This window comes from Lonchura striata, chromosome 13 (genome assembly GCF_050655825.1).
Source record: "Lonchura striata isolate lonStrDom1 chromosome 13, ASM5065582v1, whole genome shotgun sequence".
NCBI classification, from domain to species: domain Eukaryota; kingdom Metazoa; phylum Chordata; class Aves; order Passeriformes; family Estrildidae; genus Lonchura; species Lonchura striata.
In genome coordinates this window covers 14,647,715-14,672,768 of record NC_140715.1, presented here as the reverse complement: position 1 = coordinate 14,672,768, position 25,054 = coordinate 14,647,715, and the positions used below count along the sequence as shown (strand labels likewise).

Sequence of the window (25,054 nt, the reverse complement as noted above, 5' to 3'; positions counted from 1 at the left end):
GCCGAGTTTATTTCCACACCACAGCCATAAACATTTCCAGAATCCCAGCCACGTACGCAGGGCACCTGAGATGCCAGCAGCTGTCTCCAGCTCCACTTGACCCCCTGCAAAAGGAGGCATGGAAAATGCTATCCCAGCAGGCATTAATGCAGGTTAATTAAACCTAAACTGCTCAGCAGGGCACGGTGAATTGAGAAGTGGTGCTTCTGCAGGCTGCCCAGTGCACCAGTCCCACCGTGGCATCATCATTAATGGTTTTCACACAAGCCTCAGGGCTCATTTGCTTGACAAGAGCAAAGCAGTAATTTTACTGTTGAACACTTGCAAAAATGATGCCCTGACTGTTATCAAAAGTGACAGGCAAGTTATGTGAGCAGTTAAGTGAAGGTTACTTTTTAGGGCCGAACCTCTGAATAGATCAGACGTCAATTAGTTCATGCATGGAGGGAGAAGGGGAAAGAAAACAAAGAGAGAAAGGAGGAAGGGAGAATATAGAAGAAGGGAGTAGAAATAGCAGGAAAGAGATGGACTTAAAGTGTTTCCCTGAACCAGTGCTCGGAGGGATGGAATGGGAGAGCTTTCAGCATGGCAGCTGGCTGTGTGACCATCCCTGGCAGCTGCTGCAGTGTGAGCAGAGCAGCTGGGCAGAGGGAGGGGCTGAGCCCTCAGCACACCCAGGAGAAGCAGCCTTCGACCTGCACCTCCCACCAGCTTTGGGGGCTTTGACCTTCCTCAAGCAAAAGCCTCTCTAGAAAACTTTCAAGGTCCAACAGTTTGCTTCATTTATGCTATGGACACTTGAAGAGGAACAAAATCATCCACAAAGTGAACTGGGCACCATTCCAGTACCATATTTTTAGAAAAAAAAAAATGAGCCTTTGACACCCAAGAAAGTGCTTAAAGGAAAAAACTTTCAGTTTTGACAAGTCCCTAATGAAAAGAAATAATTAGTGAAGTTATATGTCCCATTTGATTTGCTTTAAATTGAAAAGGGTTTTCACCTTTAAATGACTTTTCCTTTTCAAAATGTTAGTCATACCAGCCTACAAAAGCAAAAGCTGGAAAAAATATGGAGTAAAAAGCTGCAATCAAAATGAAGCCCTTGTTTAAAAAATAATTCTGCTTTTATTTTCTCATACTCAAAACCAATTTGAAACACAAAAAAGTAGGTGGAGTCACTCCCCCACATCCTATCCATCCTGCTGCACCTGACAGCAAACGTGAGGAAAAGGAAGAAAATGGAGCTCACAGCCTGCAAGCTGACTGATGAGCAAGGGCTTGGAGGAGCCCCCTGGCTCAGAGGCAGTCACCTCCCATCACCTGCAGGCTCAGCAGAGAGGTCTTGTCCCTGCCCTGGTGTGTGACATGCAGGGGTTCAGCTGCTAAAACCTGTTTCTGCTCCAGCTGTTTGCTGCGGAGACTTGCTCTCTTTGGTTCCTTTAGGGTGGTGCAGCACAAGCCCAGCTGTTCTCTGATTTTTGTGGAGACTCAGAATGATGGGAAGGAGGGTAAAGAATAGGATTTCCTAGGATTCAGACCTGCAGGAATCCAGCCCGTAGACAACAGTTTGAATCCAAAGGTATAACTGGAGGTTCTCTTGCAGTTAATGGTTTTAGAAGCCAAGAGTCTGGGTTACAGCTTTAGAAACACTTTTTTTAATGATTAAGAATAGAAGAAAGCCAGGCTGTCCACTCCCCTGCGTGCCTCCCAGAGCAGCTGCCAGCTGTGCAGGACATTTGGTCTCAGCTGAGATCCCCCATGTGGGGTGGCAGCTGGCAGGGCCACCCAGGGACACCAACACCAAGCCCAGGTCCTGCAGCCCCATGCCAGGCTGCATGGTCTGGGATGCACTGACAGAGCTCACTGCAAGAGAGATTAAAGAACTCCCCTGTTTATTCCAGATAAATGCAGTTCTGGATCTGTCAGCCTTCACAGGGCCATAAATACTTCTAGGGCTGGGCTAAGGCTGGGTGAGTCTCATGGGTTTGGGGTGGAAATATGGTAAATGGGAGCTTATTTTTCTGAATTCCCACTCTTCCCAGTCTTCCTCTTGACACCACCTCCCACCTTTCTGATCTTTATCTCCCAAAGATAGCTTTTGCCCGCTGGTTTGCACTGGCTTGGTTGGTATAAGCAGACTTGAGGCAGGCAAGGAATAAACCCTACAGACAGTGCCTGTTGGTTTTCTGGTCACATCCTGGGCTGGCTGTCAGGCTCCAAAGGCAACAGGATTTATTGCACTGAAACGCAGCAGCAGCAGCCGCCCGTGAGGAGCCTACTGAGCTTCATGCACAGGAATAAAAATTTCAGGGCCGCTTGGAGATATGAAATATTTCTTAATTACTTTCTCTTCCAGCACAGCTTGAGGATTTTGCTGCTGCTGCTGTTGTTCTCAGAGCTTGTTTGGTAGTTTTGCCCTTTTTTTCCCCTTTTTTTTCTTTTTTTTAAGTGTAACTGGTAGCAAAGCAATATTAATCTATGCTGCATTCCATGAAGGACTAGCCATGGCTTTGTTTGGGGACTGGCTGCTCGTGGTGAAGGCTGGCACAGAGAGGGTGCCAGCCTCTCTCAGCATGGCATCATTTACCTCATGCTGAAATACATTAAAATCTCCTCCCCTGAGACATTTCTCCATAATGGCTCTGCAGAGAGGTGCATCACTGAAATGCTTAAAAGGAGGCTGGACAGGTTCTTTCACTGCTTCCCCTCCAGCCCTGCCAGATCATGTATTGCACCAATGCCCCTGCTGCTCAGTGAGGTTTGTCCCTCGGACTCTGATTCCTGAGGCACAATTTTCCTAATCACCCTTGAAACAAACCTTGCTTGGCTCCTGTTCTTCCTGCCTAATGTCTGCCCCTCAAACAAAAACGTGATGCTTTTCACTGGCAAGGCCAACACCTGAGACACAAAAGGTTTGATAGGTCCTAAATTACATTTGCTTCTGAGCTGTTGCTCACAGTGTTCTGGGAGAGAAAATGGGGAAATCCTCAGGGGAAATGAGAAAACTGAGAGACTGAAGGCTGTTCCTCCTTCCATTCCCACATCCTCAGACTTTAGTTAAATACATGAAGCTCTTGCAGCCAGGCTTGTGACAGCACAGGGAAACTGCCAGGTCACAGCTTTCCTCTCCCAAAAACATTGTGGAAATCTCCTCTTTTGCAGTCAGTAAATACCCCTCAGCTGAACTGCCCAGGTGAATGGATGGCTCTATTTTAGGGGATTTGGGTAGGTGCCAGGGCTGTAATACTTCTTGGAGCCTCCCCTGCATGCCCAGAGGCCAAGGGAAGGAGAGGCTACAGCAATGTGCTCCTATGCCCAGTTCAACCCTTCCCAGAAATTCTCTGGGTTGTGCCTTACACCAGGCAGGTGCAAGACCCAGAAAGAGAGCTAAAAGGCCAAATCCCCTCATTCTGTGCCAGTGAAAAATAAAGGGAGAATGACTTTTCATCACATCTACACATCCCTTTAATTTCTACTTTACAGTACACTGAGAACAAGGCAGCATTAGCAGCTCAAAAGTCTTTCCTCCACCCCCCTCCCACTCCCACACCACGGTGAGTGCATCAGTTCTCAACCAGGAGGTGCTGGTTCTGCATCTTTATAAAAGGTGAAACCCTGGACACGACCTTAGAGCACTCAGCCTCAAACCAGAGAAGTGACACAAGCAGGACTTGCTTCTCTGTTACCAGACTTGCTCAGATCTTTATTCCTAAAAATGGCACTTTTCTTCCAGCACAGCAGGTTGGGGAGGACAGCAGGAGTGGCAGCTGGACAGAAAAGAGAATGACAATTTTGCCAGGACAGCCCAATGACCATGGTAGGACATGTTTTTTAATCTTTTCTAGGTTGAACACAGGCAATTGTGTCTTGTTATATTACATTATATAATATGATTTGCTGATATAGTTTGATAGGTTGAATCCAAGAACATCATGACTCATGTAGGAAATTGGAAGCCTCTTTGTCTCCAAAACAGTGTTTCCAGAAGCTAGAGTGAATCAAACTGATTGTATTTTTTTTAGTTATTTTTGCTGTTTAATAAATAACAATTGAGTTAGTTATTTTTTAAAGTCTGCAACGAAAACCACAGATTTGAGAGGGGGAGGGAAGCTAAAGCCTTGGACACAACAGATTTTCAAAAATTAAATATTTTTAGAAAATGCTGCAAAAGAATGGAACAAGTAGAGCAGGGAGCAGCACCATAGGTGGCTGTCAGGACTCCAGGGTTGCAGTCCCTGTCTCCAGTACTGGCTTTAGAGAAAGGCAGATTTCCCTGCAAAGCAGCCTGGCTGCCAAGGAGTTCCTTGCTTTGGGAGCTGAATGCTTTTGACAAAAAGCCTGAGCTTTTCTGAAACACTCCTCTCTAGCCATGCTGCTCTGCCCAGACATGAAGATCCACTTCACAACAGTGTTGTAAATCTTAATTAAGATCTGTAAACTATAGATAAAAAGGATTATATGAGTACACAAGTATCACTATCAGGTAGAGCCCCTGAGAACCAGCACTTTGATGCTGCACCATGCTCAGTGGCATTGAGAAATGTATGAATGTCACAGCATTATTGATTCTGTAGCTACTAAAAAGCTCCAGGATCCCTGGCAATAAAAACACGATAATGAGAAGTAGCCAGGATAGCACTATTTCTGCAAACAGTATTTGCATTCCCTGGGACTAGAGCATGAGCTGTATTTATCAATAGAGAGATGAGGGCTGGTTTGAATGCAAAGGATTAGCCCAGTTCATTTTGCAGAAAATGCGGTGGCTGTGGTTCACATTTTCAGCATTGGCTGCAAGGTATCATCAACAAAAGAGCAACTCGCCCAAAAGCAAATGCTGCAAAACAGCACCAAGAGATGCCAGAAGAGAACATAACTGCTTTTTTTTTTTTTTCCTAAAGTAAATCCAAAATCTCAATATCTAAAATACTAAAATCTTCATTTATTTATACTCAAGATTTGCAGGAGCACAACCTCATTTGAAGGTGAAGGAAAAGCAGCATGTTGTATTGCCCTAATGAGTAGCTAATATTTAATGAAAAAGATAAAGCATTACTTCATGGAAGCCCAAAGCATGGGAGATTTCTATTGAGAGGTCAATATAATGTAATTAAAGCCAAGTGCAGTGATGAAAAGAGCTACCTCAGTGATGTATGCTGTCTGATCCTGCCCCCCCAGCCCTGTGTAAATGAGGACACAACTTTAACAGGCTGTTTTCTGTGATTTACCAGAGCAGGGTCTTTCCAACAGCAGAATGAAAAAGACAGTTTGTAAACACCAATCACTCTCCCACCGAGAGAAAAGGGAAGATGCTGCTGTGTTTAACAGGGGCTACGTGAAACAAACGGCAGCTTTGCCTCTGCAGCTCATTAGCATAGGTACAGCCATAAATCCTGCTGTTCCCTGCTGCAGGAATCCTGCTGGAGCTGTCCTTGCAGCTCAGGCACTCTGGACAAAAGGCACCCTCACTTCCCACCTCTGCACTTGGTGACACACAGCTGGAGCTGCATCCTCCCCTTCTCCTGCCTGAGGTCTCACATTTTCAGCCCCAGTGAGATGTTCAGTGCTCAGGCTTTGATGGAGATGGGGCAGTTTGCTCTGACATCTCAAAACCTGCTGTTTGGGTTGTTTTATCGTTCCTCTCATTAAAGGAGCTTTTCTCTTTATTTATCTCTTTTCCCAGTGAATCTCCTGGCTGACGCACATGTTCCACATGGCAGGAAATAAAGGAAAACTTTCCTTTGGTGGCATTGTGCAGGCAGAGAACTTTTGTATTGGAAAGAAAAGGAAAAGCAGACAGCAAATTCTTCCAATTTTGCTTGCTTGGAAAGGCTTACAGATCCTGCTGGCAGAAAGTTTATAGTCCTCTGCAGAGATCCCAGCTGGGTGATTTTTTTACTGTCTCTCAGACAAGAAATATCATGCAAATTCTCTTAAATTACTTGGTAACTACAGAAGATATGCTTGGCAAATACCCTGTCACTACACAACACAGTAATTACATATTCTGCATCCAGGTACCAATTATATTGCCTCTCAATTACTCAGTGATTACACTCCAAAGTAATTACACCTGGGTACTCTGGGTGATAAAGTAGCAACAGTCCTGTGTCCATTCTAGGGGAAATTGGCTTCCCTTATAAACATATTTCCCAAACACTTTATAAAAGTGAGATCCAGTGATGTCCCACCGAAGGGGAATATGAGAAAAGGAACATTTGTGCCCTCCCTCCCAGAGTAGTGGTAGGCTGCTGATCTTCCTCAACCAACCAACACTTGAAGGAAAACACTCATTTAATGGCAAAAGGAGACAAAAGTCACCAGGGCAAAGTGCATGGTGAGGAGCCAGGAGGCTTTGAAGACCTAAACGAGGTGATGTGGTGGCTCCAGAGGAGCAGGTGCTCAGTGTGTGGCAGCACTGACAGCCCAGCACAGCCCCACACTGCAGCCCCCCTACAGAAGCACTAACAGCAGAGCCAGCAGGGCTTGTGCCACGCGGCTGAGCCCACGCGCTCCCCAGGGGGGCTGATGGCAGCAGCACACAGATGTGCACAGATGTGTCCCCAGACACCAAACCCACCCTGTGCAGTCCCTGGGCACAGGAGCACCAGGCTCGAAGTGCTCACACTTGCAAAGCCACAGCTCATTGTCCTCCTGGGATCCAGGAATCAAACCACAAGGCTTGCACTTGCTCTGCAATCAATTCCTTCAAACATGCTAAATAAGTCAGAGGGGAGAAGGGAGGAGAGAATTTTCTAAAACAAAGACTACTGCCAACTGCAGCTGCTGCCTGCCTTTCCCATCATCTCCTGAAGCTCATTCCTGACCATGAACATCATTCCCATTCTCCCTGCATCCCAGAACAACACCTTTTAATGGCAGCAAGTGTTGGAGATTCACTTCTGCCAACATTTTCAGATCAGTCCTGAAAGCTCAGAAGCAACCTGGGCAGAATTTGAAGAGCTCAGAGTTCTGGCACTGTCCCTTAACAATGCTTAAGAGGATGTTAATAGGTTAACATGTTAAATATTGTCTCTTTCCTGCTGAACCAGATGAGAAATATTTCAATTACAGTATTCCCCTGGAAGATCCCTACTCGAGTTATTGTAAGCAAGGCCACAATCATCACATATCTGCCTGCTCCAGGCCAAGGTCACAGCTCTTTGGGATGTTTGGACACAGGACAGGAGACCCTCTGGGAGATCATGATGCTATTAATAAATAGTCTCCAAGCTTCTCCCCACCCCATCCTAGAACAATCCTTGTCTCCCAGCCTGTGGTACCATCTGAGTTCTTGTTTTTCCCTAATTACTCACAGGTCTTACCTACAATTTTTTGAAGTAGATGCAAATTTTCCACTGATTTCAGCATGTACAGGGTCTGGTCCCTTGAGTAATTTCTGGCTAAATCAGGTACTGAAGGAAATCACCATGACATTTCATTAATAAATCTTAGGATGAGCTTATTGCATACTGTTGAGGAGGAAGGACAGAAGGGAGAAACTGCATACTGTCTATAAAAAAAAGCATTTTCCCATTAAAAGAACACTTCTCTCAAGTGCATCATAATTATCAATGAAAAATGGTCCATCATGTGCTTCTGAGGAGCAAAATTATTTGCTACTCTGCAGAAAAATGCAGTTCCTGGGCTTGCATTTCTGCACCTGATCACAGCTTTGTCACCTGGCATTACCATGCCTGTAGGACGTGCTCCAGGTGGACAAGCCATAGCAAAACTCTGTCCAGGAATAACCAGTCCCACACCTCAGGGGTTTCATCCTTGCCCCCTTTACACCAGTGGAAGGCAATAATCCCCTTGGGTGATTACAAAGACAAATTATCAGGATTTTACCAGAAGCTGTGAAGGTGGAAAATCAGGTCAGTTCAGACCCCCCAACCTTCCTTGCTCCAGTGGCAGTACCTTGTTTTCCTGCCCTCTCCTCAGATTTCTATCTGCTTCTGTGGTTGGAATGAGACCACTCCTGACAAGAACCTTAACTGGTCCTCCTTAACAAGGGAAGTTGCCAAGGACAAAATACAAACCACTTCTAGAATTTACAGAGGAAGTTCTCAGTTAGGAGCTTTAAAAGGAAATAATTCCCAGCCAGATGTGTTTCTGGGCTGGAATTCCCCTTAAGAGAAACAATAAAAGAATGCAATCCTGTCAGTCAAGATGCAGAGACACTCTCACTAGGGCTTAATTAAGAACATTTTCCTTCTGCTTTGCTGACCACATCAAATGTAGGAAAACTTCTGACCTTCTTCTTTGGCAAGACCTGGAGAGACTTGGCTGGCTGAACCTGAGCAGCAGCTTCCTCCTGCCCCAAACTGTGCTGCGAGGATGGAGGATCCTGACCCCTGCACTTGGGCTGACCTCAGCCAACACTCAGCCTGCTGGGGAGCCTCAACACTTGCAGAAATGAGCAGAGATGAACAGAGACCACATTTTAACCTTCTTCAGATCTTCCCACATCCATGTCAGCCATTCCAGCAAGAATTCCAGACCTGTCCATACAAAATAATTCTCTTTGTGTACCCATCAGCAAGCAGGTGACATTGCTTAAGTTTCTTGCCACAAGGAAGGTGTAATCCCTGGCTTCTGTCAAACCTGAAAGTCCCTGGTCAGGTCCTCTTTAGAAAGCAAAACTGAACTGGAAGGATCCAGCCTGTGCAGCTGCTAAATGGATGGCAAGAGGCTCCGTGCCTGGAACACACAGTTTCACCCTCAGTGTCAAACACATTCGGCCCTATTAACATTTAATCTGCGTGCCAGAGCAAGAGCAGGAGACTTGGCAACCAGTCAAAAATAATCTTTCCTGGCACACAGAACCCTGCTGTAACAACTCCCATGGACTTAGGGACAGCTGGCTGGCAGGAGGGAAGAGACTGAAGATGGAGATGTGGAAGAAAGACGGGGAGGAAGGAGCAGGCAGGCCCAGGATGGGGAGTGCTGTGTGAACCCCGGGTTTGCTTTGGGGTCTTGTGTGGTGGCAAAGTCTCTCTTCTAACCTGTGCTTCTAAAGAAAAACTCTGCAGTCTTTTGTTGTTTGGTCTCAAGACAATTTATTGCTAGTTATCTAACAGATTATGTTCTCGGGCTGCGGCTGTTTGATCAGCAGCCCAGGCAGGGATGCACACACTCCTGACACCCTGACTGTCTGCTGTCTTCTTTCTCTCTGCCCAGGGCTGCTGCTATCTTTTATAAGATATATTATATATAACATGTTTACAATTATTCCCTAATACCTACTACTTATATTACTAAGTGCTTTTCTACTCTAAACCAATTTGTGAGTGCCAACATCACCAAGAACACGGAGGTAAGGAAGAAGAAGGTGGAAGAACAGGATCAGCCCACTTTCCTCCATCTTAGAACTTCTGACCCCCATGTATAAAGTAAAAACCCCCCTGTACATGTGCTAAAACTCCCCTGTACAATACTAAAAAAATTTCCCCTCTACTTTGTAACTTCTTTTACTATACTATCTAACCCTTTGTGACTGCTCGTTCCACCTTCAAAGTTGGTAATTCATTCCATAGCTCAAACTCAAAATCACAGCTGTTTCCAGCTGCCTGCCGGGGTCTAGAATGCCTCTGATCAAGGCCTGGAACCTCTAAAAATGTCTGAGAGACATTTTGAGTTCCCACAGAGTGCGAGGGGTGTGAGATTAAAAGATTTACATGTGCATGACACAAGCCTGAATTATTCATTGCCAGAGGAGGGGGAGGTTGTTTCCTTCAGACACTGGCTTAGCAAAGTCTATCTGCTGCTCCCTTTGTGTCTCTGAAAACAGAAGGAATTATCTGCACTGGATGCCTGATCATTGGCCAGTGTTCACACAGCACTGTGAGAGAAAAAACCTCCTCCCAGCTAAACATCCCCCATCCACAGGGGCAGCTGAGACAGTGCAAATGCCATGGATCAGAGCTGATGACATGGTCTGTCTTGGACAAACCCAGCAGTGAAAGGGAGGGATTGGTTACACTTCATAGTGAGATTTGGCATGACTTGGTCAATGGAGTCTGAAGGAATAAACTCCCCCTCATCTTATTTACTTTCCACTGAATGTCCACAGAACTTACTATTGGGAATATTCACCTCAGTCAGAGCAACAGAAGCCACAAGGGATCAAATTTGGGAAGCATCAGGAGTGAAAACAGTTTCCTCACATCAGCCGAGGAGAAGAGATTCAATTCCTCCATGGCCAGAAGAACAGGTTAAACATAACAAGCATCCAGATATGCAGGCTTCTCTAGGACCCATCTTCAGAGACTCGCTCCAGGGCCTCTTGCATATCCAAATGTGAAATTAAAATAGAAAATATACAATGAATGGTCTCCTGATACAGTCAAATGCCCTAGCACCAGGGTGAGATTAGTTAGTATAATTTATATTCACATTAATTAATTGGAACACCTAGAGTTTCAAAAAATAGCTCTGCAATTCCACTGCTTAAATAGCTTACAGTGTTAGCAGCTAAGGCAAAAGGGAGGGATGAAGAACCTACTGATTAAAAGCTATACTTTAATGAGATAGCAGTCCAGATTTTACAGAATTCATCAGGAATGGGGGCAAAAAACACCCAAATTAGAGTAGGAAAAGCACAGTACAAAGCCAAACTGAGGCAAGCCATCAGTGTCAGGCTCACAGAGCGCCAGCAGAGCAGCTGGGTTTGTCAGGCTGGGGGACAGCAGCAGTGTGATGACAGGAGGGTCAATACCTGCCACCAGCCACGTGACCCTGCATTCATTACTGCTATAAACATCACACCAGGAAGTTGAAATAGAAGCCAAAATGTAGAAGGAGAAGAGGAAAAACAAAAGGGAGCTTGGGAAAGGATCCTGATGAGGGGAAAGAGGTCCATAAAACAAGGACAGCTGGAAGTCAAAGCAGAAGTTTCATACTGGAAGTGAAACCCTCATTTTGCCTGATTTCCTAACAAAACAACAGTCCTGCAGTCATGTTTCAGGTGTGTGTCTGCTCTGCCCATTCCTCCCAGTGCTACACTGGGGCTCAGTCTCAAGGGCATGGGCATCCCACATGTTTCACAAAAGCAGGAAGGCAGGGAGCAGCCTGGACTGAGCATGGAGGTCCCAGAAATTCCTTGTTAGCATTCAGAGAAGCCACAGAAAATGCTTGATTCCCATGTTTGGTTGCTTGTGGAAAAATAAAATTTCTTTGCCCTGATTTCTGTGAAGTTGTGCTGTGTCCCTGTGGCCTCATGCAGAGTTTTAATCTGCACCTTGAGGATCCTCAAGGACATGAGGAGTCAGAGCACACTGCTGCCAGAGGACTTGCTAAGCCAAGGAAATGTCACCATGTGAAGTTGAGGAAATTACCAGGTTATCCCAAATGAATTTTTCTTGGTGAATTAATAATGTCTCAGCATAAGGGAAGCAGAAAATATCTGTCTTTAGTTTCTTTTTCTCTGTGATTTATTAACAGCATGGAAACATAAGCATGGCACAACACTATGGTCAATTCCCAAATCCCCCTTCCTCTTATAAATCAGGGAAATTACCATTTTTTTCTAACCAAATGAGGCATCACAATCAGTTCCAGCATGTGAATGCATGCCCTAAATATTCCTTCAGAGCAATCCAAGTACATGCAACACCTTCAGAGCAATTCAAGTACATGCAACACCTAAATTACCTCTAATAGCATGCAAGGGAGCAGAGGGACAGATCCCACAAAGCTGAATCCTCCTTTCAACACAGCTAATTCAATCTGAACCCTGTAAAATAAGTTAGCAAGAAAAAAAAGGCATAGTTCCTTACTCCATCCCTAAAAATCTTGCTTGCAAAATTAGTATCTTTATCCACTTTCCTGTTGTGCTTATCTCCTGTCTTGCAGCCCCACCAGCTTCTGAGCTGTGTGCTTTGGCAGGTAGGTCCCAGATCAGCAAGGCTCAGGTGGGAGCATCTTTGGAAACACACTTAGGCCTGTCTTGGGGTGCTTTCCCCTCAGCAACCCTCTGGCTGCCTCTCCAGCCAGCTTTCTGTGCTCATTTGTCCTTGTCAGTTCCTCAAGATGCAACTTTGTCCCATTCAGTAATTTCCCTGTCTAGGCTGACTTGGGGAGGTCTGGAATACCAGCAAAAGACAAGAATCTCCAAAAAGGAGGAAGATAGCAAGGAGCCAAATGCAGTTGGCCTGAAGCTTTTTTTCATACCTTACTCATGTGTAATGAATCTGCATCATCCCACAGCAACTCCTGGCTCGTAAAGATCCAGTTCAGTGTTTCCCTTTTATTCACACTGATGATAATATGACTAATTGTAGTCTTCTTGCCCACTGAAAATTGAATGAAGGAGGAAATCTGCATACTGACTGAACATGCTGCCAGGGAGAATAATAAATGAAAATCAAAGGCCCAGCTCCCAGATGACTGTATGCAAAGGAATCCGTTTACATGAGAATTCACGGTTTCAATCACCACTGGAAATCTGCCGTGGATAGCATTTTTCTGGTAAAAACTATACAAGCATTTGATCTTCCTCAGAAGAAAATCTGTGATGTTCAAGAGTGCACAAAACCTCATCCTTCTCAAAGCACCCAGGCAGCAAGGCTGAAGAGAGCCCAGCTTTGGATACGTGAATTCCACATGCAGCATCCTTTGGTATCAGCTTGATTTATGTGATGGCTCCCTGAGAAAGAGATCATTATGTAGATTTGTATTATTTATTTACACAGCCCTGTCACATTTGGCATGGAACTGGAGCCCCCGATCTGCTCAGATTCCCTGATGTCGAGGTTCCCTGTCGGAAGGGATCGAGCGCACGCCTGTCATGCCACCTCTCTCTGGAAGTGAAAGGATATTATTAAGGCATGAACCACCCGAATCAGGGCACTGGCTGTCCCAGAAGCCTGCTCAGCTGCCAGCCAGGGTGCAGTGCTGCTGTCGGTCACGGCGGCAGCAGCCACAGCAGTTTCATGGGAGCGCGGCTCCCTGCAGCAGCAGCAGCATCAATGTGCTGGAGGTGGATCATGCCAGCCCATGGAGCCTGACAGCAGCCTGGTGGTTGCCTGGGATCCCAAGAGAAATGCAGAATAAAGCAATAGCGCAGCTCAGATGAATTTTCACAATGTAACAGCAGGAAGCATGCCAGTACCCCACTGCCACCTCCTAAAAGCAATGCGACTGAACGCTAGTGCTGTATTTTTCCATCTAAACTTGTTTCTCAAGTGCTTCTCTGCTTTTGTCAAGAGGGCACATCAATAGCCTTCCCAAAAGCCCTCTGGAACCACCTTCCTGACAGAATGATCTATGTCTTTCCATGGGATGGTTCAGAGGTGAACAGGACACTTCACTTTGTGAGTCTATAGGATTTCCCATTAACACCACTGCACCAGACCAACTTCCCAACTTTCGAAGAGTCAGGGAGGCGGCTGGAGGTGAAAGTCCTCATACAACAAAATTCAATTATTTTTTAAGGCATCTTGAATAGGAAAGGTGTTCAATAGTGAGACTCGGGTCATCATCTTTACACCCTCCCCATACCTCTGCCCATCATGCTGGGCAGAGCAGCCACCAGGCCGTTGTGGTTTGTGCTGCTCACAGTCAGCTTTTTTCACAGTGATTGTGACATTCAGGTTTATTGGATGGCAGACTGGCCTGGATGCTCCCTTCCACTTTTCTGTTCATTATGCAAGACCCCTCTTTAACTCTTTAGATCATCTCTCTCCTTGCATGGCTGGAGCAGAGCCAAGGGGACAGAGTTGAGGCGACAGTCTGAACTCACATATTGAACACAAGTCACATGAGTCAGTAAATCATTTGTTTCTACAGGGGGCCCTGCACATGCCAGACAGGAATAATTAAATTATCAAGTGTCCAGGGAACTGCAGAGGCAGAGGACACTGGATATATTTGAGGTGGTGGAGCTGCCTTCTTCACAAAGTGTCTGACTGTTACATTCCTCATTAGCTTTGCTTCCCTCCCACCAGCCTACAACCCAGTGAAACAAAAGGGTCAAAAGCAGAGCAAGAGTAAGGCTGAAGCACAAGACTCCCAACAGGGAAGAGATGTTGACCTCACATATAACCTGCCTGCACTCAGAAGGACAACATCACCTTGGGAGCTGGGCTCTGCATCCATGCCTGGCACTGCCTCCCCATCCCCTCGGGTGCTCACTGCCCCTGGGCACGCTTACAGCCTGTTACTAATTTGGACTTGTCTCTCCAATTCATTCAATTGCTGTGAGGTGAGATAAAAGATGAAAAAAAAAAAAAAAACAAAACCAAAAACAGAAGAAAAATAAATCTAGAAGGCAATGACTTTTTTATTTGGTGCCAGCCAGTGCTTAGTCAGGAATGGGACATCATTTGAACATACATTTTCCTGGAACAGCAAGAATTCCCAGTTCTCTTCCCAGGTAGAAACATGGGTGGGAAGAGGAGAATCATGCTTTCTAATAGCTGACAGTGTTCCTTTGGACTTAAGACCAGCTTCAGGGCTATAATTAGTGTTAGAAGAATGGCCAGTGTTGGTAGCCACATGTGGAGGACAAGCTTCCATCCACCAGAGAAAGCAGCACCTCCCTGGCACTCCTCCAGTCATACTCCTTTCCCCCCCAGAGGCATTCCTGTCACTTCAATGAAATTCTCACCACGAGAGATTTTGAGCAGCCTGTTGTGACAAGATCACTTTGAGTGCTGTGTGCCCAGCAATGCTCCAGGTCAGAGCTGGCTCTGCCTCCTGCCTCACTCCGTCCTCCCTGGCTGCACAAACATTTCAGCCACCCATGGAAATAACAATACAAACTCTCCTGGGAGCAGATGTGGCAAAACCCCTCAGCTGCTGCAAAAACTATGCCTAAACCTAGGGAAGTGCACAATTTATGATGGTTCCTGGCAGATCCAGGGAATGATTTTCAGTGAATGGGGGGAAAGGTCATTTATTTCTTCACTGTTGTAATATTTTAGTTCTGTATTTATCATCCCAAAAAGTATTGTTTAGAAATTTGTGGTGCATTTCAATTCAAGATTATATAAATATATTTGGGGTTATTTTGGAACCAGAGGATAGAAGCATTAATAAAAATTATAATTGTTTTCAAAGACCTAAAGTGAAATGCAGCCTTTCATTTTGGGTGAAATCAAATATTTCAGATAGACCAAACTGGGTATTTCTGAAGGGATTCTACCATCACCTCCAAAAACATTTTGTTAATTTATCAGCATAAGATTCTCCTTCATACTCAAAACAAAACATCTGTCCCTTCCTACCATTCCTTGTTAGTTAGTGTCTTTTCTTCCCCTTTCCATAAATGCCTAATTGAAAGAGGCATCAACTTGTTGGTAGCACAGCAGTTTGCAGAACAAGAAAAGCTATGAAATGCTGATGCAGAAACAACCCTGCAGGAAGACTTTCTGAACTGATACCACCACAGGATGGTGGAAAATGGTAAACATGCAATAAAAAAAATAAAAATTAAAAAAAAAAACCACACCAAAAAAACCCACAAAAACAAAAACAAAAACAAAAAAAAAGAGAAAAAAAAAAAAAGAAAAAAACAACCAATATTTTAAAATCACAGAAAAAAACCCAAACTCTGCAAGAGCCTTAAAAATTCAAAACATTTCAACTATATGCTTGGACCCAAGGGGATGTTCTAAGAAGAAATGCATCTGAATGGGACATTCAGAATGCCCCCATGAGAACAATTCCACATCGCAGAACATTTGTATTCTTTTGCCAGAATGCTGGTATGTGACCTGTACACTGAGCAGCAAAACTTTCACACCTCCCTTCATTTTATCCCAAGACAGGACTGGATAGCAAGCTTGAATTGTTAGCTATATTGTCAACATATTTTAAATAAAATATTCCTGTCCTCATGATGCATTATCACAGTCCCATTAGCCTAAGCCACTTGTAATAAACTAATATGCAGAATAATTTCTAGGTGCTAGCAGCTTAAGAAATAATAAGCAGTTTCTCTTTCTTTATTTCTCCCTCTCTTTCTTTCCTTCTTTCTTTCTTTCCCTCTTTAAAGGACAGACAGGCAGACAGACAGACATCCACCCTGGAATTTCCTCAGCAGATCAAAGTAGGTCTCACAACAACTGGTAGATGGCTACAGGATTCAGGATATAATTGTGCTTATGCCTTGTGCAAATAGAAAGCCTTGACTGATCTGGTCATCTGGAAATGAGTTTTATTGAGGGTCTCTTTCCTCCACACTGAGAACCTTGTCCTAAACTCAGAGGACAGACATAAAGGAGAGTCTCCATGCAGGGTGGTCATGGTGTTGATGCAGCTCCCAGAGGGTGTTATTTCCTTCTTCTCCAGGGCTGGATGAGCAACTGGATTATTTTGTTTGTGGGCCAGCCCTGAAGTTACCATCACGAGCCTTCATAACTGGACAGTTCTCTAGCCATGAGGGAAGGAATGATTTTCACTCTAACAACTCTGGGCTGCAGCTGCACTGACAGCAAAGGCACTGGGCATTCCCAACCTAACAGGCAACCAGTCACTCCTTCTGCCTCCCTCCCTGGAGATGGCACAAAGTCATCCTGGCAGGCTGGAGGCTGCTGCAAGCAAATAACTATTTGTGTGAGCACTGCAGAGATTAGATGTCATGTCCAAAATGCCAGGGGGAACAGCAGACTGCAACCAAAGTGCCCAACCCAGCCAGGAGTAGATGGACCAGCTCTGGGATAACAAGGGGACGCTGCACGCTTCTTCTGAGTGGAGAGGCAGAGCAGCACAGCAAAACCCCTGATCAGCATCGCCCTGATGTGCAGGTGCCTCTAGGCAGCCCTGTCAGTCTCCGAGTGCCCTGAGCCAGCAGCACTGTTGCAGCACTAGTCCTGCTCCTTCAGCTGCTCTGCCATGTCCCACCCCGATGATGCAGAATGCGCCAGTCAAGAGTGGAGAAGCATCATGGTTACCTAGGCAATGCCTTTGCCATGAACAATAAATAAAATAAAAGACAATGCCTTGGGTCAGCAGCACCCAGGGGTCTGTGTAACTCCCTCCAGTGCAATACATCCCTATGGAAAACCAGCTCCTTGCTCCGCACGTGGACACGTACACACACCCGCTGGTGCATTCCTTCTGCCTTCCACTGCGGGAAACTGCTCCTCCAGCTCTCTCCATGTCAGACAGCACAGAGGGAGAAGAAAACACATCCAAAAACACATCCAAAAACACATCCAACAGAGTTGCTTCCTACCTCTTCACAAATGACTACCAAACCGTGGGAGGAATCCAAGACCCTACGAGACAAGGAGTTCAAGCCTCCAGCACTGTGAACCGCTGCAGTGAAACCTCTTATTTAAATGCAATGGGAAATAGTGTTGTACACACAGACGGGAACAAAAAGCCGGACACCAGCCCAGCAGCCCGTTCGGAGCGGGTTTCTGTCACAGGAAGGCACTGCAGGCTGGCACTCGCTGCGGGCAGGCAGCCACCGCCTGGCCAAGCGTGATGGCGTGGCTCGTTTTTCACTCTGACACCACTGCAGGCTCCACAAGGCTCCTTGGCTCGCAAGGTGATCAGAATATTGAGTACGGTACTGCAGCAGCCAGCCTGGCACCCAGCGCGGCAGCGGAGCCGCTCCCGCCCTCCCTCTCCGCCCCTCTCCCTCTCGCCTGCGAGCAAAGAAGGAAAAGGAAGGAAGAACAAAACGCCCCATGACAGCGAGATTCCAACGCCCCCTCATACATCTTCGGGAATGGACCTTGGCTCCATTGTCTGCAGTCCTTCATCTCATTTCCTAAATGCCACAGTGTCCCTGGGTCTCGTCCCCATGCACAGCCCCCTTTTTAGCATGCATACTTCTGCCGTGGAAGTGTAACCCGGAGAAATTGTGATGGTGGCCCTGCTGCAGGGACACTGCGGTCCTCCTCTGCCTGTTACTACGCAAATAAAATTCCTGGAAGGAGCAATAAGTCCACCTCCCATGGTGCAGCCCATGGCTTGGAACTGCTGCCAGGGTCAGCTCCCGTGGTGGGACCCAGCCTTGTCCTCCTCACAACATCCACCCTCAAACTCTCAGCACACGTCTAGGAGATGGGAACAGCCTGATGTCCCACCTAAAACCTGAAGCCATTCCTCACTGATACCAACAGGAACCCACAGAGGCTGAGTTTTAGTCGGGGAAAAGTTGCAGACTTGAATCTCCAAGGGCATGGCTTAATCAGTTGCCACCAAACACACCTGAGAGGAACATCTATGAACTTGTGGCTTGCCATACTCCTTCTACTGACCTTTGCTCTGCTGCATCTCCCCCGGCTCTGTCCTTGGGTCTCTTGGGTTATTTCTCCTGTTCCATCTTCCCAGCTTCATTCCTGCCTGTATCTTTCCTGCAATGAGTCATCAAAAACACCTTCAAAAAACTTCACTTTCACTCGTGAGCTTCTTTACCTCATCCAGCTGGGCAGGTTGCACACAGAACAAATTATTGTTGGTATTTCTGAGAGTACTTAAGAACTCATGTCATAAACTGAGGGTGGGAGAGTCAGTCCTATAAGAGTTAAAGGGCCAATGGCATATTTTCATTGTATTTCTGAGATGCAGAAGCATCCCCTGTGATCAAAGATCTACAGGATGCTTAAGCACAGTCCCCATTTATCTTAGTTCTTTTTATTTATTTATTTAAATGAAATAAGATATCTCTGAAAAGCATTTAAATTCACATAAATATTGTGGAGAAGGAAATTTCATGCTGCTATCTGACTGATCAGTTACATGCATAGCAAAACCAGCAGTAACAGCACAGCAGAGGTGGGGTTCTCTCTCCCTCCCACTTGTATTGCTTCTGGATAACTCCTTATTGATCAGCTGAATGACACAGCAGAAATTTCCATTTCAAATTAAAAAAAAAAATTCATTTGCTGATTCAGTTTTAGAAAATGTTTGCAAGAGGTTTCAATGTCAAAAGGTACCATTTCATTGACCAGAACTCACTCAAGAATACAAAACTAATGTACCCTGTTGTTATTCCTTCCAGTGGCAAATGGGTTTTGCTATAATTAAGCCTGGGAAAATAGTTTATTGTTATAAGTATCTGATAGCAGATATTCTGAACTCATAAAAGTCTTTCTGATGTGAGATGGGGATTGACAACATAATCATCTCTCTTGACACTCTTCCTTTCTGCAGCAAAAAGTGTATTTGTGTGTACTCCTGCTCTCCTTCTCCCCCCAGTCCTCCCCACCTTTGGAGATGCTCAGGAGAGCTCATTGCTGCCTGTGGTGAATCAAAATGTGTTATCATTAGGCTGAACGTGTTACTGAGTTAATTAAATGTCACACTGTTGATAACATTAATTAGAAGCATTTCAGACTCATCTGAACACACACCCATCACAAAACCTGAGGAATAAGTGCTGATGTTTTCATCTCAGTAGATTTTATTGATGGAAGCCCTTCATCCATTCATTCATTACTAATATTCAATGCATTTTTTACACTGTCAGGCAACAAGTTCTTCTCTTTTTCATTCTGTACCAGACTGTAAAAAACACTTGTAGCACTCAGCTGTGGCCCATGTTTGGAAGCTCAGGTTCCCAGGATGAGGTTAGACCCTTTTTACTAGGACAGGGTTTTAGCAAGTTGAAGTCTGCAAGTCAATGGCAGCAACCTTAGGCTGTGCTTGTCCATGGCCTGAGAGCATCACAAAGTCATTGTGGAGGCTGATGTTGCCCAGGTTTGCACAGCTCGATCTTTTCCCTATGTAGCATGAATTCTGCACACCTTGGATTTGAAATAAGGGAAAGTCCTAAACCAAAGCAAATCCCAGCTCAAAAAATGCACCCCTTATTAAGTATGGACAAGGCAATTTTCCAAGCCAGGTACTACGCTGCCCCTAAATTCCTGTATGCGCTGCAGACCTTTTCTCACACAAAATTGCATTTCCCTTTGGCCCATCAATCATCTCTTATTTCACCTCACCTGCTGCAGGTTAATGCTCACCAGCACAGCCACCATCCCATCTCAGAAGCAATCTCAATCATTTCCTCCCAAGGAACACAAGCCCAAAACTTATTTGCCAGGCATCACTTCAGGATCTTTCATGCTCCTTTGAGCCATTGACAAGGCTGTTTTCCTATTACAGATTGAAACAACACTTTGCACCTTATCAGAAATGCATTTTACCATTTATTACTGTATAAGGGACATGAGATACCAGCTAAAGGACATCCTTCACAACACAGGATGTGTGGGCACTCTAAAATGTTAACTCTTGGTAATTTGTTTACTGATAACTGCTGGGCTGCCTCTCTATGCACTCCTCTTAAATGAGGTTTTCCTTGGTTTTTGAAACCTGCCTGGGTAAAGAACAGACAAAAGTCACAGCTCATTAAGTTTCTCAGTCTATGAAACAGAAATAAGGGTAGTAAAATTAAACAGAAACAACCTTCATTCTCTTCTCCATTCCAGCTGGCTGGAGCCTGAACTGCAATGCACACTGGCAGTGGATTTTTTCACCAGAGCCCATCATCTTTTGTTTCTTCATCACTGTGACATTGTTAGCTCGTTGTGGACCCTTTGTACTCTGCTTTATTGCTTTGTCTCAAAGCTCTGTCATATGTCTGACACCTGAGGTGTCCCACAGCATCTTTCACTAGGCTTGACCTTGGACTCAAAAAGATGTGGGGGAAATTGGTGTCCCTGCAAGTTCTGGCTGAAGAGAGAGGAAGAAACAATAAAACCCTAAAGAGATGATTATGGGAACTTTTATCAGGCAACTGTATAAAACACTCCATTTGCTATTAAAATGATAAACTGGAGTAGCTTCCAGAGATAAAGACTATGACAAAATTCTGTTATTAAGTGCTACAGCTTTGTTCTTGGCAGTGGCACACACCAAAAGCAGTGTAGCTGCGATGAGGAACAGAAATAAATTTTCACTGAACTTGCTGCAAACAGGAACAAGAAAGCAATGCAGATAATAATACCACAAGTTCAGCATATTCCTGCAACGTTTATATGAGACTTTAGATCACATTATGAATTTGCAATAAACAGTAGCATAAAAGATGTTTCATTGTAAAAATGCAAATTTAGAACTTTTGCATTCTATTTGACAAAAATATAATGGGGGGGAGACCATCAGAAAGATTTATTCAGCCTGAGAATACATCCAAACACATTGAGGGTGAGGATTGCATTGTTCCTACATGTCTTCAGAGCACCTCTGGCTCTAGAGAAAGATAAAAATATTTTTTTCTTAAACAAGAGAAAATTACCAGGGAAGGGACCTATAAATTTATATTCTTATCAGAGAAAGAATGGCCATAGGGCCAAGTCAAACCAGCTTAGTGAAATGTTTTGTGGCCAGCAGTTTTCATTAGGAAATTCTGAGAAAGAGTACAACAGCCCTAGCTCTGTGCATGTGGGCTTATTTAAATTAAGAGAAGGAAGAACTTGTTAGGAAAAAATAGTTACGGCAAGTATTTTTTACCTAGAAAACACTAACTTTGTTCTAAAATCTTTTCATTAATGTATGCTATATCAGGACTAATTCACATATTTGAAATGAAGAAAAAAAATAACCAGAAAGTCAAACAACAACTTGAAAGGAGGTCAGTGCCCAAGGCTATAAATATATTCAAAGACAGAATAAAAAGATAAAGTAGTGCATACAACAAATGTCACATTTGCTTTTTACAAGAGCAATTACCCACTAAAATAGCTTGTCTACAGCTTTGTGCAGGTTTCTCTCACTCAGTCTTTAAAGCAAGGTAGGATGATCACACAAAGGTTATGGGTCTTGTGCAGATGTAATGGACTGCAAGTCTGCACTCTGTAAGCTGACAAGATGAAGGAGTTGAGAGGAAATGATTCATGATCACCTTCTAGCCTTAAAACATGTGATTCCCAGACCCTCTGCATTATAGGTTTTGTTGCCTTCCTGTTTTCTGGATGGAGTGGATTCATCTGAGCCACAAAAACATCACCAGGAAGGCAGGGACATCTTAAAGTCACTGCACTGCAGCTTTCTCCTGGTTATTGGTTTTTTCTTTGGTGTTTCTGCAGGGACCAGCTGCTGCTTTGCTACTTTTCTCCACATTAGAGGAAAAATAATGAGAAATATTTGGTGACTGCGAACTTTCTTCTGTTTTCACAAGAAGGTGTTTTCCCATAACTATTCTGCATGTAGAAATATCCCAACATATCTTATGTTCTTTAGACAAATTAAAAACTGAGAACCAGGTCTAGCAAGGGACAACTTGGTGGCAAAGGTGTAAAAGGAGCAGTCAGGAATGATGGGCACTTCTGGTGGAGGAGGGTGAGCAGTAAATCCACAAGTAGCAGGATTAGGACCAGTTTTAGTCAACATCACCTTGTTCAATGCATTTGGTGATGGGTTTAGGAGTTCCTCCTGCTCTTCCCTCCGTCTCCACAAAAAAGTTGTAGTGTTTGGGGTGGGAATATGAACAGCAAGCTGTGTCCTTCTTCTGAAGGGTCTTGACACCTTTGCAAAAAGCCACAACTGGACTTCTCTGCTTCTCTGCAAGGCAGCATTCCATTCTCAAAATGCTTGCACCAGTGGCTAGAGAAAGAGCAACTCTTCAAACATCAAGGAGTAAATAATGTTGTCAACATCAGTGTCATTTAGCTGCTGGCAGATTTATAGAAGCAAAAAAAATTGCTGGCATTAAGTAATGTGACTGCAGGCTGGTCGTGTTTGTATTGTTTATGATCACAGAGCAGCCTTTGTCTGTGGGGTTTAGAGCAGAAGAGATGATCACAGTCCTCCAAAAAATATTGGCTTCTTACTTTGGTAATACTCTGTCTCAGGAAAGGCAAATTCACAGGCCTCCAGCAGCTTTGTACTGAACAGGATTTACAATAAAGGGGATTTTTAAAAGGGACTGAAAAGACAGTAGTGGCATATGTTTGAGTGTGCTTGCAGGGAGTGCTTTTGAATAAAAGCAGGTAAGGAAGGTATCAATTAAAATGCAGTGGGGAGGTGTGGAGAGGACAAAGAAGGTGTTTCTCATAGCCTGGCACAGGAGCGGGCACCACTGGGCGACAATTTTTGACAAATCCTGCCCCACTGCCTGTCTTGTGTTCCTCAGAGTCATTCATACCACAGCAGGGCAAAAATCTGTGTTCAAATGAAGATCGTGCCAAACTGGATCAATTTTTCCACCTCACACCAACTCTGGAGGCTCACAGCACCAGTAACCTTTGAAATCCCTGTGAAAATTGTAAGGGTTTATTTGGTTCAGAGCACACTGTGGAGGAGCTGAGGAAGGAATTGCAGCATGTGAAGCTAATGTTTTACCTGGCCAACACAGCCCAGATTTGTTTAGAACTAGGTTTACTGGCAAGTTTACAAACCTTTCAACAAGCCTGGCCTAAGGTCAGACTCCCAGAGCAGAAACTGCCACTGCCCTCTCTGCTGTGCCTTATTTGAGGATCAGCCAGCCTTGGACTGGCACTGCTTGACTTAAAGCAGCATTTAATTGGCAGTTAAACACTTTTATAAAAGAGGAGACAATTACAACAATCAAGACAAGAAAAAGGTTGCCCTCTGAGGTGGCACAGCTTGTCCCCTCAGCACCAGTCAAGGAAGACTCTGGGCCAAAACCCAGCCACTGTCACAGTGCTGGGGGTGCCTGGCAGCTCACAAAGGTAAGGGATGTGTTGAAATAAGAGACTGATGTGCTTGAGAAACATCATTTTGACATTGCCCTCCCATGCCTGTCCTGCTAAAGCTTTTTTTTTTTTTTCTATTATTACAGTTCTTCACTGCCTCTCTCAAACAAATGGCAGGAAAGACAAATGTCCAAGCTAGTATCTGGAACCAGAAAAGATTCAGAATGGCAGTAATAGAAATGAATGTTCTCACATCTTTCAGCACAGATAGCAAGGAAACCTAAGCAGGCTGCTCCCATTACTGTCACCCTGTCAAGGCCAGGCTCCACTGGTCAAGCTGGAAACACATTATTTGCACTGACAAATAGTGAGCTTGTGCAATATGTTTCTCTGAAATCACCAGCATGATTCACAACAACTTCACAGTCTGGCCTCAGAAGATCAGTTGAAATGGCCTGTCCTATCTTTAATGTCTTCTGCAGCTTCTGTGAAAAAAATAACTACTGGGAAATGGCCTTTCAAGAACGCTTCCCAGCTGTACAAATACCTCCAATCTACTCTGACCTTCACTGAAATCTTCCTCTCAGGGAAGGAAAATTATATCTTTTAATTTTTTTCTAATGTTCTGGTTTATTGTTTTTGCTCCTTCTCATGCAATATAATTAAAATCATGTCCTCAGAGTTGGAGAATACTTAAAATAAACAGCTTCTGTGGAACCTGAACAACTCAGCTATGGTGCTTAATCAACTGGAGATGATGTTTATTGCTGCATATGCTCTGCTGCTGTGAAAACTAACCCTTAAAAACTCAGTTTCTAAACAAGAGAAAATAAAAATCCATTAAGAACAAGTTAAGGTCCTTGACACACTGTAGGGAAGTGAAGGCAAGAAAGAAGGATTGCCTGTTGCACAATAGGAATAGGCTTAGGTAAGTTAATGCATTGTAAAATGAATTACTAGTGATAGATGAACCAGAGGACACATAAAATGCTGATATTCTTCCAATAAGTGCCCATGTATAGAGTTCCTTAAAGCTGCAAATTTCACTCTCATTCAGCTCTCCCAGCTTGGCTGCTCCAGAGCTCAGACAAAAACCTGTGGGCTGCAACATAGCTCATGAGCCTCCCCATAGGCAGTCCCAAGAGAACTATTCCAGAGGCTGAAGAACACATTTTAAATAAACATCAAGGGCAAAAGAGCAGCTGTTAGCAGCAGTGATAAATAATTGGGAAATATGCTGAGGGCCAAATGTTCAAGAGCCCTCAAGTACAAAATGAACCTGTCACTGTAATGAGCCTCACACTTTGCAATGAGAAAAGGAGACAGGGAAAGAGTTGATGCCCAGTTTTGCCTCAAGTGTAAAGAAACATTTGACTCTAAATATTCTGGGGTCCTTCCTATTGTGTACAAATAATCCAGAGTAATTTCCTGAGCTCCTTGGATTAGTCAGGATTATGGAAACCCATCAGTGCTGCTGTGACGTCCTGCCTGCAGCT

At 44.5% G+C, this 25,054-nt stretch overlaps 1 long non-coding RNA gene across 9 annotated transcripts in view; it reads right to left on the bottom strand.

Annotated features, from left to right (window-relative positions):
* The window catches only part of LOC116184124 (uncharacterized), a 149,362-nt gene that overhangs the window by 60,086 nt on the left and 64,222 nt on the right, over window positions 1-25,054 (bottom strand). For 8 of the 9 annotated variants that reach the window (XR_014958319.1, XR_014958320.1, XR_014958323.1 and 5 more), the window contains exon 3: window positions 18,216-18,311. The exons of the other annotated variant lie outside the window; for it this stretch is intronic. This is a non-coding gene — a long non-coding RNA (uncharacterized LOC116184124). The remainder of the gene's footprint in view (window positions 1-18,215; window positions 18,312-25,054) is intronic. 9 annotated transcript variants of the gene reach the window in all.